Consider the following 14,860-nt stretch of genomic DNA (forward strand, 5'->3'; position numbering starts at 1 on the left):
GGCGTATCTTTGTTTTGTATCCACAAAACAAGATACGCCTGAATGGGGGCTAGATCCGACTGACGTACGTCTTAGTATGCCTTTGGATCTTAGGTGCATATTTACGCTGGCCGCTAGGTGGCGCTTCCGTTGATTTCCGCGTAGAGTATGCAAATTAGCTAGATACGCCGATTCTCAGAACGTACATCTGGCCAGCGCATTTTTTTACGTCATTTCCGTAAGGCTTTTTTCGGCGTCACGTTACCCCTGGGTCTATGAGGCGTACGCAATGTTAAGTATGGACGGTAATTTAAAACTGCTTGCGGCATTAATGTAATGTCTGGTCCCTGCAATATGGATGAAAATCATTGAGAAAAATAGCATGGGTTTCCCCGCCCAGCCTCCCCCCAGGTCATTACAAACCCCTTTGGCCATATATACCTTGAACAGCAGTATACAGGCGGTGCAAACAAGACAGGAACTGTAGGTTTGTTGTTAAGTAGAATCTGTTTGTAATTTTGAACTGGTACTTTTTTAAAGTGTAGCTCCAGCCATAAAATCTATTTTTAAGCTTTTCTGAAAACATAGAGAAGGGTTATCACCCCTGTAAACATTTGTTTTGCTGTCTGTGTGCATCTGTTCAGAAGATTGCAATTCACTTTCTGTCCCAATGACAAATTATGTTTTGAAAATTAGTTTTTTTTAGTGAAACAAGGATTGGTGATAAAGCATCAGTGGACAGGAGACACCTCTTACAGAAGAGAATTTCGCTTCCTAGGAGTAGATTTCCTCTCACTTCCTGTTGTCTCCTTCCGTTTGCAAGTAGGAGTCGTTTGTAAGTTGGATGTTTGAAAGTAGGGGCCTGCCGTATATACTCTGCAGAAATTTGGGCCCTAGGTGTTGGTGTTGCCACAACACTGTAAGCCCTCACAGTTAGTCTTGGTGGGCGCTGGAACTAACTGCTGTGTGAACTATTATATCAAGAATTGTAATTACATGCCAGTGTTGAACAGTGGTAGAAAAATTGGGCCTTTTGTGCTGGTGCTACAACTCTGTAAGCCCTCACAGTTACTCTTGGTGGGCACAGGAATGGGCCCTGCTATGAAATAATAGATCAAGAATTGTAATTACATGCCCCTGTTGAACAGGGGCAGAAAAATTGGGCCTTTGTTGTTGTTGGTGGTGGTGGTGGTGCTGGTGCCACAACTCTGTAAGCCCTTACAGTTAGTCTTGGTGGGTGCTGGAACGCCCTGCTGTGTGAACTATTATATCAAGAATTGTAATTACATGCCCCTGTTAAATAGGGGCTGAAAAATTGGGCCTTTGTTGGTGGTGGTGCTGGTGCCACAACACTGCAACCCCTCACAGATACTCTAATTGGAGCGCAGGAATGAGCCCACTGCAAAGTATTGCATCAAAAATTGTAATTACACGCCCCTGTTAAACAGGGGCAGAAAAATTGGGCCTTAGGCACTGGTGCTGGTGCCACAACATTGCAACCCCTCACAGATACTCTAGTTGGAGCACAGGAATTAGCCCGCTGCAAAGTATTGCATCAAAAATTGTAATTACATGCCCCTGTTAAACAGGTGCAGAAAAATTGTGCCTTAGCCACTGGTGGCGGTGCCCAGAACCAAAAATATTCTTACAAGCTATCAGCATGATCATTGAGGAGGAAAAGTATAGTCACTCAGCATAACAGTATAGTCACTCAGCATCAGCATAGGCAGTCTTGAAGGGATCTGACATTTCAAAAAAAGTTACATCAGCATCAGGTGCTTGGTAGCTGGTGGTGATCCAAGCCTGATTCATTTTTATGAAGGTCAGTTGAACGACCGAGTCGGTGGAGAGGCACACCCTGTGATCGGTTACAATGCCTCCAGCAGCACTGAATGTGCATTCTGAAAGAACGCTGGATGCAGGACAAGCCAGTAGCTCAATTGCATACTGCGCAAGCTCTGGCCAGTGATCCATCCTCAAGAACCAGTAAGCCAGAGGATTTTCGGTGGAAAAAGTGTCCAAGTCTGATCTTGCCCCTAGGTATTCCAGCACCATGTAAAACAGACGCTGGCGATGGTTGCTGGAACCGGTCATACCTTGGGGCTGCGGACTAACAAATTGTCTGAACGCATCGCTCAGACGGCCACCTTCTCCACCGCTCCTTCTGTGACTGACCGAAGCCTCAGCAACACGTTGTCCAGGACCAAGATTTTGTAACCCCCCAGTCTCTGGGAACGCATTGCACAGACCCTTTTGCAAGGCCTCCCGAAGATGTTTCATCTTCTGCTCCCTCTGCGCCAGCAAGATAAGGTCCGCAACCTTATTCTTGTAACGTGGATCAAGGAGAGTTGCCAGCCAGTAATGATCCCTCTCCTTGATAGCACGATTACGAAAATCCTTCCGCAGGCTTTGCAGGATTAGGGAGGCCATACAACGTAGGTTTGCTGAGGCATTCGGTGCGGAGTCCTCTGGGTCACCGAGGACGACATGATCCGCAGCCACCTCATCCCAGCCACGTACAAGTCCATGGGTTCCTTGGGACTGTAATTGATCCCTTGAAGACTGCTGCTGATGCTGAGTGCTAGGCTCCACCTCCATGCTGACACAATCCTCCTCCTCCTCCTCGTCCTCTTCCTGTGTGATAGGCGGGCAAGCAGGAACACTGTCTGGATAAAGGGGGCCTTGGGAGGTAAGGAAGTCCTCCTCTTCCTCCCTCTGTTCTGCCTCAAGGGCCATGTCCATTATTCCACGCAGCGTGTGCTCCAACATGTGAATAAGAGGGACAGTCTCACTGATGCATGCACGGTCACTGCTCACCATCCTCGTGGCCTCCTCAAATGGTGACAGGACAGTGCATGCATCCCTGATCAAGGCCCACTGGCGTGGGGGGAAAAAAACAAGCTCCCCTGACCCAGTTCTGCTGCCATATTGGCACAGATACTCATTGATGGCCCTCTGCTGCATGTGCAGCCGCTGCAACATGGCCAACATAGAGTTCCACCTGGTGGGCATGTCACAGATTAGGCGGTTCTTGGGCAGGTTGTATTCCCTTTGGAGGTCTGCCAGCCGAGCACTGGCATTATATGACCGTCGGAAATGCACACAGACTTTCCTGGCCTGCTTCAGGACATCCTGTAAGCCCAGGTACCTGCCCAAGAACCGCTGCACCACCAAATTAAGGACATGAGCACAGGGAAACAATGGATTGCATATGTTAACTCACTGTTGGGTAGAGAACATCTAGCCTACAAACGAAGGAAAGCAGAGGGTAAATTTGAGGAGATTTGGTATTCCTGGTTGAGAGACGAGAGTGTTGCACCACCTAAATTGGTGATGGATAGATTTTCTATGTAGAGTGCAGAGGAAAGGGGGGGAGGGGGTGGGGGGAGGGAGTGGGATATAAAGAAAAAGAGATGTACACTGGAATACTATAGGAAAGTAAAAATGTTGGATAATGTATGTCAATTGAATTGCACTGGATGCCGAATATGCATATATATGTATGAAATGACAAAAGAAAATAAATAAAAATAAATTGGATAAAAAAAAAAAAAAAAGGACATGAGCAAAACAGGGCACATGGGTCAGTTGTCATTGTCGCAGGGCGGAGAGGAGGTTGGTGCCATTGTCCCAAAACACCATTCCTGGCTTAAGCTGGCGTGACGTCAACCACCTCTGAGCCTGCCCCTGCAGAGCTGACAGAACCTCTGCCCCAGTGTGGCTCCTGTCCCCCAAGCACACCAGCTCAAGCACCGCATGGCATCTCTTTGCCTGCGTACCTGCGTAGCCCCTTGAAGGCCTACGGAGCACCACTGGTTCCGAGGACACATAAGCACAGGAAGAGACCACAGAGGAAGAAGAAGAGGAGGGGTGGAGGAGAGAGGTGTGTCACAACCAGTAGTAGCATTTTGGATATGAGACCAAGATAAACTCATTTGGTTCAGATGGTGTCAAGTGTGTGTGTGGCGTCAACCAGGTGAGGAATACAAAGACAATTATGTCTTGCCTACAGTCAAGCATGGTGGTGGGAGTGTCATGGTCTGGGGTTGCATGAGTGATGCCAGCACTTGGGAGCTACAGTTCATTGAGGGAACCATGAATGCCAATGTGTACTGTGAAATACTGAAACAGAGCATGATCCCCTCCCTTCAGAGACTGGGCCGCAGGGCAGTATTCCAACATGATAACAAACCCAAACACACCTCCAGGAAGACCACTGCCTTGCTAAAGAAGCTGAGGGTAAAGGTGATGGACTGGCCAAGCATGTCTCCAGACCTAAACCCTTTTTAGCATTTGTGGGGCATCTTTAAAGGGAAGGTGGAGAAGCGCAAGGTCTCCAACATCCACCAGCTCCGTGATGTTGTCATGGAGAAGTGGAAGAGGACTCCAGTGGCAACCTGTGAAACTCTGGTGAACTCCATGCCCAAGAGGGTTAAGGCAGTGATGGAAAATAATGGTGGCCACACAAAATATTGACACTTTGGGCCCAATTTGGACATCTTCACTTAGGGGTGTACTCACTTTTGTTGCCAGCGGTTTAGACATTAATGGCTGTGACATGGGAACAGAGAGCTGCCAGATTGCTTTACTGCTTCAGCAGATGTCTATTCCCGGCTGCAGTAGGAGGAAGAGTGGTGCCCTATTCAGCACATCGCATGCCTCCCTTTTTTTTTACAAACTTTATTTGGAGTGTACAAAACATACACCTTATTCGTAGAAAGTGTGACAACATTGTTTGGGGAGATCTCACCTATGGAGTCCCGTAGATAAAATATACCAACACAGGGATTATTGCATGAGCAACTAAAATGTTTGTTCTAAGAGGCATTGGCCTTTACATAAATAGAGATTTGTACATAAAATACATTAAAAAAACTGATGCCGCACTTCCACTATCATGAATATTTTGAAGCATTCCCTTCCACCCTTTCCTGAGCTGCCATGAATTATCTTCTTTCATCATCTGATACAGCAGTAAATTGGTGAGAATTCTGTAAGGGAGGAAAATAAAGAGAGAGCGCCTCTGTGTCAATTAATATGAGTCATCTCCGAAATACGCTGCTGTCTGGTTGCATTAGATCAGACTGGAAGATGAAGACCACAGCCAAATTCACAGAGGAAGGAGAAAAACACAGTCTTTGTGTGAATCATAATGCACCGTCCTCACAAAGTTTACCCCAAGTCAAAACAACTTCTTAGAAAAAAAACTTGGCACATCTGACAACCAGAACTTTTTATTCTTGAATGTCTGGAAATGGGAGAACTGCTAAAATATTCATCGGTGCAAAATGTACCTGGTATTTTGCCTTACAAGGATTATTGTTTGCTACTTGTGTAAAATGTACATAAATCTAAAACCAGGGGGGAAAGAAATGTAATATATTGTAGATTACCAGTCCTCAGATATGTTGGCTGCTTTAGTTTTCTATTTTCATTCTCTCTTTCCTTTGCCCATCAAACACAGCCGTTGTGCCTATCAAATACTACCACTGTGCCCATCAATTGCAGCCACTGTGTCATCAAATACTGCCACTGTGCCCATCAATTGCAGCCACTGTGCCCATCAAATGCAGCCACTGTGCCCATCAATTGCAGCCAATGTGCCCATCAAATGCAGCCACTGTGCCCATCAAATGCAGTCACTGTCCCCATCAAATGCAGCCACTGTGCCCATCAAATGTTGCCAATGTGCCATCAAATGTTGCCACTGTGCCATCAATTGCAGCCACTGTGCCCATCAAAGCGAGTGATGTCCTCCATGCATCTCCTCCCGCCCTCTCCTCCCGTCAGGCATCCAATCACAAAAAGGCGCCTGAATAGGAGGTGGCAGCGGCGGCCATGGATAGATTCATGCTATGCATGAATCTATCCATTAGTCATAGACAGGGTGCCTGGAGTTAGGGGGTGGCGCAGATGCACCCCTATGGGAAATAACAATCATGAAAGTTTCATCCTCTATTATTATTATTATTATACAGGATTTATATAGCGCCAACAGTTTGCGCAGCGCTTTACATCAGGGAAGACAGTACAGTCACAATACAATCAATACAGGAGGGATCAGAGGGCTCTATGGGACAAAGTACATGTAGTACCTGGTTATAAATACTGACTTGCCCCCACCTCCCCTCCTGCCACAGTCGATCTGACAACAGCTATGGAGGAGACTACTGATTGTCTCAGCTGTGAGCACTCTCCAGAGACAAGCATCAGCAAGAAGAATGCGTCATATGACGCCCTCTGATCTAGCGATGTTCATGATAGCCTTGGCTGGATGTGTACTCTCCATTGGCTCCCACTGCTGTCAATTACAGCCACTGAGCCAATGAGGAGAGAGCGTGGGGGTAGGCACGGCTCTATGTGTCTTATGGACGCATAGAGCAGTGAGTGACTCATTAGCGAGTGGGCAGCGGTGCCAACAGGACAAGCAGTTTTTTTGGGGGCACTGCTCGAGAGGGAGGGGCCAGGAGTGTCGGCAAGGTACCCGAAAAGAAGAGGACCATTGCACAGAGCAGGTAAGTATGACATGTTTGTTATTTTAGAAAAAAATGAAGCATTGGTATTACTTTAAGTCAGCCATAGAGGCAGGGGCGGCCATCCATTAGGGGTGCCGCCCCCTCTCTCTCCTCGCCACCCCCTATATGCAGTGAACAGATTCATACATAGCAGTGGATTGATTCATAAAGCCTTTCGGGTCACCGGCATTTGAATTAGAGCGGCCAGTTTTTTTTAAAGAACCTGATTAGAGCCATGGGCTCCAATAGGCTTCAAAAAAGGGTGGACTTGGGACGCAGAGCATTGCGTCTGGAGCCCACCCAGGTGTTGCAACACTTATCTTCCTCCTGGACAATCCGGAAGCAGGTATGAAACCTGTTTCTTGATTGGCCAAAACATCAGGTGATCCTCTTGGATGCCTAGCACTAGGACAAGGAGAAAGAAAACATCGGGGAAGCTGCTCCAGGAGAGGAAACAGGAGAAGCTTTCCCCAATCCCTCAGCACTCCCACTGCCCGCATTCAAGGTAAGGACAGCAGGTGCTGGGGATGGGTTGTTTGCCAACCCCCCCAAAGGATCAAAATTCCACCACTTCATCAGGAACCGGTAGAATTTCGATCCATCACAAGGCTGGTTGTACTGAAGTGGATCTGTTGTTTAACTTCATTACAAGCACCCTGTCTGGCTCATTTCATACAATTACTGCAGATGGCTATAGCTAGGAGCAGTAATCATTGTATTCTGACTGTGGGGAAACCTCCCTCTGTTAAAATACAATATCACAGTGGAAGGGATTTCCCCATCAACACAGTCTTGTGGCCAGCCTTACTGCCTGGATTGCCAGATCAAAATAGAACAAAGAAAGCCTAAAAAAATTAAATGAATGCAGCCATGGCATCTAAGAAATAGTAAACTGCAATTTAATAAATGTTTGCTTTTGGGTTTTATACCACTTTAGATTCTGTTGTGAGCTGACAACGGACAGATATTTTGTAGACTGGGTGGTGTCAGTCTTGTCCAGTTGCCTTTTGGTAAATTACTCAACCATAATCATTCTGTAGTCCAAGATAAGAACTAGGAGGACTTTGGGAAGTGTACAGAGGAGACAGGACAGCTCTGGATTTCTGACAAGATCAACAGGGCTTTTTTAGCGCTTATTATATTTACCATAAAAAGTGCCATGGAATTGTCCACATTTTGTCAAGTTTCAACCAAAAACGTAAATGTATTTTATTGGAGTTTTATGTGATAGACCAACACAAAGTCGCACATAATTGTGAAGTGGAAGGAAAATGATAAATGGTTTTCAACATTTTTTAACAAATAAATATGTGAAAAGTGTGGCGTACATTTGTATTCAGCCCTCCTGAGTCAATACTTTGTAGAACCATCTTTCGCTGCAATTACAGCTGCAAGTCTTTTTGGGGATGTCTCTACCAGCATTGCACATGTAATGGAAGTGAAATAAAATGAATATTTTATTCTATGCTATTTTATGTTAAGCTAATTATTTTATTCGAACCTCTGAAATTTTGTTTTCCTTTTCTTTTATATTCTTATATATTGTTTTTATTTCCTTTTAATTGCTTGATCTATATAAGATATAATACATATGCATGTGTGAAATTATATATTACAATACTGTCATTATCCTTACATGAAGAAACAGATAATGTTTTAAAGTTACAATTTGAAATGGAGGACAAAAGGACTGTTGAAATCAAAAGCAGATATCATCCCTTCACTCCAAAAACCCCCTCCTTCTCTCTCTTCGTATGAGCTTATATGGGTTTGAAGAGAACGTTGCCCCTGTGGGCTTCAATGGGAATCCCTGTTTGACACAAGGGGACTTTTATACCACATGGCAAGAAGAAGGTGTGCAGCATGCCCAAAAATGGACTTCCAAGAAGAAACCATCCTTATATGAACTGACCTATGAGGGCTCCATGCAAAGAACAGATGTCATAGGGGGGCGTGTAATAAGGGGCTAAATTGTATGAGCTGACCAATGTGAATGCATATGTTTTGTGATGTCATTTTGTCTATAAGGCTATGAAATAAATGGGTTTGGCCTTCTCTTTGGCTGAACGCTGAAAGGTGAGGATGTAAACTTTTTAGTCTCTCTGGTTTGAATGCTTCACTATTATAATTTGGGTCAACGGCAGAATGGGGTTCGCCCTGAGGTTGTATCAGGGGTCAATCGTTATCACACATCTACAGAGTGACATTTTTGCCAATTCTTCTTTACAAAATATCTCAAGCTCTGTCAGATTGGATGGAGAGCGTCTGTGAACAGCAAAGTCTTGCCACAGATTCTCAGATGGATTTGTGTCTGGGCCATTCTAACACATGAATATGCTTTGATCTAAACCATCCATTGTAGCTCTGGCTGTATGTTTAGGGTTGCTATCCTGCTGGAGGGTGACCCTCCGCCCCAGTCTCAAGTCTTTTGCAGACTCTAATGCCGCGTACACACGATCGGAAATTCCGAGAAGAAAACCGTAAGATTTTGGCTCAGACTTGTGTTGCATACACACGGTCACACAAAATTCCGACTGTCAAGAATGCAGTGACGTACAACACTGCAACAAGCCGAGAAAAATTAAGTTCAATGATTCCGAGCATGTTTTTTTGCACGTTGGAATTACATGCAGACGATGGGAATTTCCGACAAGAACTTTTCCGTCTGGAATTTTGAGAACCAGCTTTCAAAATGTTGCTGTCAGAAATTCCGACAGAAAAAGTTTGATGGGGCCTACACACGGTCGGAATTTCCGATCAAAAGCTCACACCGAACTTTTTCTGACGGAAATTCCGATTGTGTGTACGTGGCATAACAGGTTTTCTTCTAAGATTGCCTCCATATATCTTCCCATCAACTCTGATCAGCTTACCTGTCCCTGCTGAAGAAAAGCATTCCACAACATGATACTGCCACCACCATGTTTCACGGTGGGGATGGTGTGTTCAGGGTGATGTGCAGTGTTAGTTTTCTGCCACACATAGTGTTTTGCTTTTAGGCCAAAAAGTAAAATTTTGGCCTCATCTGACCAGAGCACTGTGTTGCTATGGTTATTAATCACTTTAAGAATAATATAGAGTTAGATTTTTAAGAGTATATATTTTTAAGGGAAGCCATTGATATGTAAATAAACCAGTTGGATAGGTTTTGGAGCTGAGACAGGAAGTTCTCGGCAGGATGTGATGCAAGCAGGAGTTAGGTGGAGAAGATTTAGCTTTTGAAAGAAACGTGTTCGGAAAAAAGAGGTGTGTTTGGAAGGACAATGAGAAAACATGTGGCTACCAGAAGCTGGAGTTTTGGAGAACTTTTGAGTTGGACAGAGCAAGGAACCATGAAGCACATTACATTTTAAACCCTAAGTTGAGTAACTGTTTAGTTTACTTAAGATTATACATGCTTATATTTGTAGGCATATTTTTGTAAGCTATGTGTTGTGTTGTATTGTGCATCCTACAGTTGTGTGTGCAATTTTCCTGTTTAGTAAAGCATTGATACACTACAGGAGTCTAAGCTTCATTGGTTTCCTGCAAGAACTTTAATAGATAGACGCAAAGCATAACAAGCACCTTCTTCCACATGTTTTCTGTGTCCCCCACATGGCTTCTCGCAAACTGCAAATGGGACTTCTTATGGCTTTCTTTCAACAATGACTTTCTTCTTACCACTTTTCCATAAAGGCCAGATTTGTGGAGTGCCCGACTAATAATTGTCCTGTGGACAGATTCTCCCACCTGAGCTGTGGATCTCTGAAGCTCCTCCAGAGTTACCATGAGCCTCTTGGCTGCTTCTCTGATTAATGCTCTCCTTGCCCGGCCTGTCAGTTTAGTGGACGGCCATGTCTTGGTAGGTTTGCAATTGTGCCATACTCTTCATTTTCGGATGATGAATTGAACAGTGCTCCGTTAGATATTCAAAGCTTAGGATATTTCTTTATAACTTAACCCTTCTTTAATCTTCTCCACAACTTTATCCCTGACCTGTCTGGTGTGTTCATTGGCCTTCATGATGCAGTGTCCTCATTAAGGTTCTCTAACAAACCTCTGAAGCCTTCACAGAACAGCTGTATTTACACACAGGTGGACTCTATTTACCAATTAGGTGACTTCTGAAGGCAATTGGTTCCACTAAATTCTAGTTACTCGAGTAAAGGGGGCTGAATACAAATGCATATAGCACTTTTCTGTAAAATAAAATTGAAAACCATGTATAATTTTCCTTTATTTATGCATGTTGTCTGGCTTTGCTCTTTCAATTCTGGATAGCTTGGATTTTGAGGAACACAAATTACAGCTTGTTTATCCCATGCTGGTTTTTTACATCTGATTTATAGAAGACAGTACATAATACGGCTGTGAGCACCCCTCTAGCTACTGTTTCCCCCATCACCTGCCAGCCTTCCTTGTTTACCCAATAAGTATTGTTTTATGAACTACAGGAAGTAATTCAATCATTACACCACACAGCAGAAAAATCTATCTATCAAAATACAATAAACCTCACTTCCAACACCAACTGCCTGCGTTTCGCACCTTATAGGAAAACAAATTAACAATTGCTGAAGATTCCATTTTTTCTTGAAGCAAATGTTCCCTAGTTGTATCTGTGTTAGAGAGAATGTATAGTGTTTATATATTGTCCTTATTATTTTATCATGTTCAAAATGATAAATGTTGTTTTTTTCTTTTATTCAGGCAAATATGATACATAGTAGGTGAAAATGTATTTCTATCTCTTGCTGCCAGGAGGTGGCAGGCACCAAGCATTCCATCAATTAAAATGTTCTTGAGGCTCAAAAACTAGCTGCTGCTGTGAAGTAGACTCGAAAAGCAGGATAGATCAGATTACACATGAAGCGCCTGGTTACTTTGAAGTACCGGTGCTATTTGAATTTAGAGGTAGATCAGAGTGTAGTTAAACTCTGATCCAAATTGTTATGTTCAAAACAGGGTCTCTGTCTCAGCTTGGCTGTGCTGTGGGCTCATTCTGTTGTGCAGGGGTGTTCTTCCCACCCCAGTGCAGTAGGTGGCAGCAGTGGAGTCAAGGTTTGGGTGCTCTTCCCCAGCAGCCAACCAGGAGGGTTGGGCCTTGCTCTGCATGCTGGGGGAGGGTATTTATGGGGCAGACGCCATTGGTTCTGGGTCTTCTTCGTCCAGTGTGGCACCCACCTTTGGGGTGGCCACATCACGGCGCCCGGCGTTATGGCCTACCTGTGCCACGCGGTGCCACGCGGTGTTCCTGGTTCCGGGGCAATGTTGGCCCGGCACATCTGAGCAGCGACGGGGACCCAGTGAGCGACTGGGTTCCCACCTTTGACGATCCCAAGCGGTATTGCTGTTCGGTGGGGATTCTGTCTGAGGAGCCCCAATGAGAGGCTGGCGATCCAAAAGTGCTTTGGCAAACCACCGGGGATCAAGGTAGCCAGACACTGAAGGATTGATCACCTCTCAGTTGGTACCTGGGCGACATTAAGAAGGAGATCCAGGCATAATTCACCTAAGGAGGATTACCTCCGTAACTTCAACCAGAGTGGGCCTGTGGCAGAGGCGTCTCCCTGAAGTCCATTCAGGAGGGTCTGTGGCACAGACTTTATCCTACAAATGTTCGAGTGATACTCCGGCTGCCAGGTCAGTGAGAGGGGCCTGTCCGGGTACACTAAACCCACTTAGGCGGGAGTGGTACGGAAAGTGTTACATATGGGAACAGGACTGTTCCAAATACTACGCCTGAATCTGCTGTTCTCCGCCTTCCTGCAAACTCTATCCTTTTCATCACCAGTTCATTGTTTTTACCCGGCTGGGTAATAAAGAGCATAGCAAAGACACTTGTTGCGGACATTCTTTTACTACTGCTATATGCAGCATTCACCTCTAGGAATTCGGAAGAGCCACAAGGTAAATGTGGCACCCAAAACAACCAGCAGCTCCTCCGGGGGTAGTGCTACACACAGATACCTAAAAGTTTTCTCCCTCTCCCTCGATGACTGATAATGATAAAGACTGATCAGATAATATTCAAGAATCAGCAGGAGAGACAAAATAAGCACAGATCCCCAGAATGGATGAAGCAGAAGCAGGGAGATTTTGCACTGCAGGTCTTCAGGTACAACTTCCTCTCCAGCAAGGAGAACCGTTAGCAACACAACAGTGACCTCACAAAAATCTCACTATAGATCTGGTGGAACTAGCAGTCAGAGACAGTAGTGCCTAAGGTGATATCACACTGCAGATATACAGCTATGAGCTATGACAATATAGGCACAGGTAGTATACGAAATAATAAAATAACCAAAGCGCCAAAGGAAACCAAATGTTGAAAAATAAGTGATACACCAAATGATTAGCTGCTGCAGTAATAAATTTGCTGTGCAAATAAATAATCAAATAAAATGCAAAAAAAATGCGCTCTGTGCTACAAGTGTATATAACCATAAACCATGTTGTGTAATGGCGACCTAAAAAGATATGGCAATTATATAGTCCAGAAAGTAATATTCGTCTCCGATTATTATACAAGACAATCACAAAAACTTTGAGTCCCCGTGATCTATAACTGCTCAGACAAGGTGCCCCCACATAGATGTAAACTCCCCCCTCGGAGTGGACCAACTATCTCTAGTGTGGTCAGATACGCATTTGGGGTAGCCCCTGTGGATCTCTTTAAGACTGGAGTTTCCTGGGGTTCCTCATATGGATAGATATGCATATTAAATTAACTCACATGTAGGGGTGCCTAAAAGCCTGGCACCCGGTGTGAATGGCAGGTAAGTTCATCCAGGAAATCTGCCCATAGGCAATGATGGACCGCTGCCGCGATCGTAGCTTAATTTCCGGAAACGTACGTGGGCGGAAGTGTGTCGCGATGGCATGAATTCAACTCGATGTGTTTCAGCCTATCAAATGGGCCGTCATCAGGAAGTTGTCATGTTATTTGCACAATGAAGTTTTTTCTGTCATATCTATCCATATAAGGAACGCTTACCCCAGGAAACGCCAGTCTTAAAGAGATCCACAGGGGCTACCCCACATGCGTATCTGACCACACTAGAGATAGTTGGTCCACTCTGAGGGGGGAGTTTACATCTATGTGGGGGCACCTTGTCTGAGCACTTATAGAACACAGATTCTTCCATCAAGTTTTTAGCACAAGCACTTTATTTGGGACTCAAAGTCATTGTGATTGTCTTGTATAATAATTGGAGACGAATATTACTTTTTAGGTCGCCATAACACAACATGGTTTATGGTTTTATACACTTGTAGCACAGAGCGCTTTTTGTATTTTATTTGACAGGTAGTATACGACTCGTATAATTCAGGAACTAATTAAGACAAACGGTAAATCTTGCAAGGCACTGCTTAAAGGGGTTGTAAAGGTACAATTTATTTTTCCTAAATAGCTTCCATCGAAGGATGAGGTAAGTGAAGGAGGACTGCACTAAGGTAAAGGAAGCTATTTAGGAAAACAAAATTGTAACTTTACAACCCCTTTAAGCTGGCCTTAGACGGTTTGAATCTTGGCTGGTTCAGAAGGGACCAGCCAAGATTTAAACCATGTATGGGCAGGCTGAACGTACCCAAGTTGATCAAACAGCCTGTCGGCAGGCCCGGATTTACTCCCTTTGCCGCCCCAAGGCCGGGCCCCCCAACACCCCCCCCCCCCCCCCCCACACACACACACACACCATCACATAGGGGGTTTCTGAGCCCCCCCCATGTGATAGAAATGAGGATACATAAATAGCTCGGCTGAACACGGCGCCTGCGCAATGACGGGTGGTATTAGCAATATACTATATGTTAGTGGGGCGTGTTTAAACAAATGAAAGGCGGCTTTTGCAATGTTGTTGGGCGGCTTTGCACGAGTATATTGCTAATACCACCCCCAAGTTATCAGCTCTGCCCATCGATTGAAAACTCGGCCTCTTCAGTAGCTATCCGCCCCTTAGACGATATAACAGTAATGCACCCGCCTCCTTGCAGAGTAGAACGCACATCGGGAGCGTGCGGCAGCATCTATCACAAAATGGTCATCATTGCGCAGGCGCCGTGTTCGGCTAACTCTGAGCTATTTTTGTCGACCCCGTTGTGGTTCGTGCTGCACCTGCGCAGTACAGGGGGACACCGGCCTGTGTCCTGCTGAAAACAGAGGCTAAATTGCCCTTAATTACTCTGGTCTGAGACAAATAACAACTCAGACCCCCCACTAAATTTAAAGCAGCGCCTGTTTAACAGGAGCAAGGCGCTACATATAGTATATACATTATTTAGATATAGATATATATAGATAGGTATATACACACACACATACTACATTACCAAAAGTATTGGGACACCTGCCTTTACACACACATGAACTTTAATGGCAT

This window comes from Rana temporaria, chromosome 3 (genome assembly GCF_905171775.1).
Source record: "Rana temporaria chromosome 3, aRanTem1.1, whole genome shotgun sequence".
Classification (NCBI taxonomy): domain Eukaryota; kingdom Metazoa; phylum Chordata; class Amphibia; order Anura; family Ranidae; genus Rana; species Rana temporaria.